This window comes from Humulus lupulus, chromosome 5 (genome assembly GCF_963169125.1).
Source record: "Humulus lupulus chromosome 5, drHumLupu1.1, whole genome shotgun sequence".
Classification (NCBI taxonomy): Eukaryota; Viridiplantae; Streptophyta; class Magnoliopsida; order Rosales; family Cannabaceae; genus Humulus; species Humulus lupulus.
In genome coordinates, this window is record NC_084797.1 from 26,079,189 (window position 1) to 26,082,491 (window position 3,303).

Sequence of the window (3,303 nt, forward strand, 5' to 3'; positions counted from 1 at the left end):
CATTTTTAAGTATCATTTTTCTTATTACGGTTTATCATTAAGCACTAATCTATCCCAGTTATTTACATAATTCACTGGTGGCGAAAAACCGCATCAACACTATTATTTTTTTTTCATTATATGACATTTTTTTATTCTAAACAAAAAAAAAAGTCACATTGACAAAATAGAGGGAGATAAGAAAAGTAAGCTTATGAGATTTATTTATAAAAGAAAAGTGTGTTTCTTAAGATTTAATCTATTTTTGTTTGCATAAGCTTGTCTAAATGTTCACATGATGATTTGATGATAGTTTTTGGTGTTTGCATGTTAAATATCTATTTTGAAAACAATTTTAACTTTTTAATTAATTACATAAGCTTTACTTTTATTTGTGATTTTCTTTGAACTATTTCAATTATGTAATTTTTTAGGTAAACATTTGACATCACCAATTTTAAAAAAAAAATGTGTGTGCTTTTAATTTTTCTTTTGCTTGAGGACTAGCAAAATATTAAGTTTGGGGGTGTGATAACTCTACAAAATAGAGTTATTTTACCACTTTTTATGTGCTAATTGTTGTTTAATTCTTGAATTTTTAATTGATTTATTAAGTTTTAAAGTAATTTTGAATTTATTGGGTTTATTTTGATTTTCTATATTTTTGTGTGCTTTTATAATTATTTTGTTGTAAAAAGTTGTAGTTAATTAGTTGAATTATTATTATTTAGTTTGAGGTAAAAAAAATGTTGTATTATTGAACTTAAATGTTAAATATAAATTAAGTTATAATTAATATTTTCAAAGAATTAACTTGATTTATTTTATAGTGATAATATTTTATTATGATTTATTTTATGTTTATTTTGTTAGGGAATTTGTGGTCTTTTTGTGTTTGGAAAAAATGATAAAAAGCTAAAAATGAAAGGAAAATGTGGCATTTTTCCAAGTGCATTACTCAGCCCAGCAGTTCAGGCCCATGCCGGCACAACACTTCCTAGAAGCTCTGCCGGGCTAGGCCCAGGCCCACGCCTGATGCTCCCAGCCGCCTGCCTCCACGCAAGGCCCACTAATTCAGCTCCTCCCAACAGCTTCTCCACCACACGCTTGGAGCCGCCAGCCAGCCTGCCTCCCAGTACTTGGGCCTGCTGCTTTCGGCCCATCCTTCCAACCCAGCCTCATGAGCCCGCCAGCACATTTCAGCCCCACGCCACTCACCCACGACCCGTTTCTCCACCTCACCCCTCAGCAACAGGCCCGTGCACCCCGTCCGGCCCACCACCGAAGCCCAACGCCACAACCGCTTGCCACCAGCAACCAACAAGCTGCCTTTTCCCTATTTTGAGCCCAACAATTGCATTTTTGTACCCTTGTCCCCTATGCCCAAAAATGCAAACTTTTTACCCAAACTTTTCCACAAATTTTACCCCAAAAACATCAATACACCTAGAATTTACCCCTATTTGCCATATTATTATTAATTTAATCAATTTAATTAATTTAAATTAATTATTTTAAATACTCTCATTTTGGCTATAAATAGGGAATTTTCAAGACCATTTATGTGCTTATTTTAGGAGAGGTTACACCACAAAATTTCTACACTTTCAAGACCACTCCATTCTCTTCATCTTCTTTTTTGTTAATTTTCTATGTATATTTAGAGGAACAATTTGGGGGTTTTCCGCTAAATTTTCCTAGTTATGTTTGTAATTTTTTTGTTTGTATTTTCTATTCTAGTTATGAGTTTATAATCTTTTTAAGATTATTAAGGTGATGATGAAACAATATGTATCTAGATAGTATTTATGTTGTGTGTTGATTTCCCATTTTGTGCAATAAAGTTTATGGTTTTTCTTCTTCAAATATTTTCTTTCATCTTAAATATCTTGTATTTTTTATTGTTAGAACATATTTACACTTTGTTCTTCATTAGTGCAAAATCATAATATTCTTTGATTAAGGTGTGCCATTAACTTGTGCACATCAAATCCTTAGTACAAAGATATTATATTTTGCCTTATAAATAATATTCATTGATTTATTTGTTATTTCATTAGATTGATTTACATTGAATATTTTGAAATTATAATTTTAAAAGTGAAGATAAATCCTAAAATTCTATAATAATTTGTGCTTAAATAGAATATCTAATTTGAATAAGTGATAGTGATTAATTTCTACTATTAAGTGAAACTTGGGAATCAATATACTTATAAATATAATTGAACTTATATTTTGTGGATTCTAATACCTTAATAATTTTACCATCTTGATTTCTACTATTAATTTATTTTTATATATTGTCTTTAATTTCTTTATTATTGTCTCTTATTTGATTTTCTTGTCACAAATTCTCATCAATCTTTGGAGCCAGGTTAGAATTTATTAATTCTGGTTTAAAATAGTTTTCTTTTTTTTATTTTAGACAACTCCTTTGGGTTCGATCTCGTGCTTACACGAACACTATATTTCATATACGATTCGTGCGTTTGCGAGTTATAAATTTTTAAAACATACTTGTTAGGAAAATATGTATTGCCTCAATGGAAATAGGTAAGAATATTACAACTCTAGGCAGTATATTACAAATAAATATAGATTGATTAAATAAGGTTACAACTCTATAACTGAAAGTACAAATAAACAAAAGAAGAAGAAGAAGAAGAAGAGAAGAAGAATAGAATAATGAAAAATACAACTCTAAGCAAAAAATTACAAGTAAAGTAAAGGTGTTTGAAACAAAAAAAAAGAAGATTACAACTCTAAAAAAAATTACAAGTAAATAAAACAAGAGGAATGAGAAGAAAAGCAATAGAAGAAATTGTAAGAACAAAACAAAGAAAACTCTTACTTACACAACCTAAGTGAAGAGTGTTAGGGATCACCAACTTGAACAAGGTTTAAAACCTTTGTCCAAAAGCTTATTTCCCCCTAACTCAAGCACTAAGGGATCCCTCTTAGATTAAAGGAAATGCTTTCTGGAATTATCAAGCCTCAAGGTGTTTCTAGCCAAATGCTCTAATGGATAGAAATGTTGTGTCGTTCAAGTGAGCTATAGGCTCCTATTTATAGAGTTTAGAGACACCCTTTGAATTTCAGATTCCACCAACTCCATGGCTGTTACCAATGTTTAATTGGATTAATATGGAATTAAAAATGAGATTTGGGAGTTATTTTGGTTTTTTGAGCCGTTCAACAAAGATTGAAAAAACTGAAAAATTGGTCAGAATTACACCTGTGGCTGCGGCCGGAGACATTGGTGGCCGCGACCACTACTCTCTTTCCCATAGGCCGCGGCCACCAACATTCTGTGACCGCGGC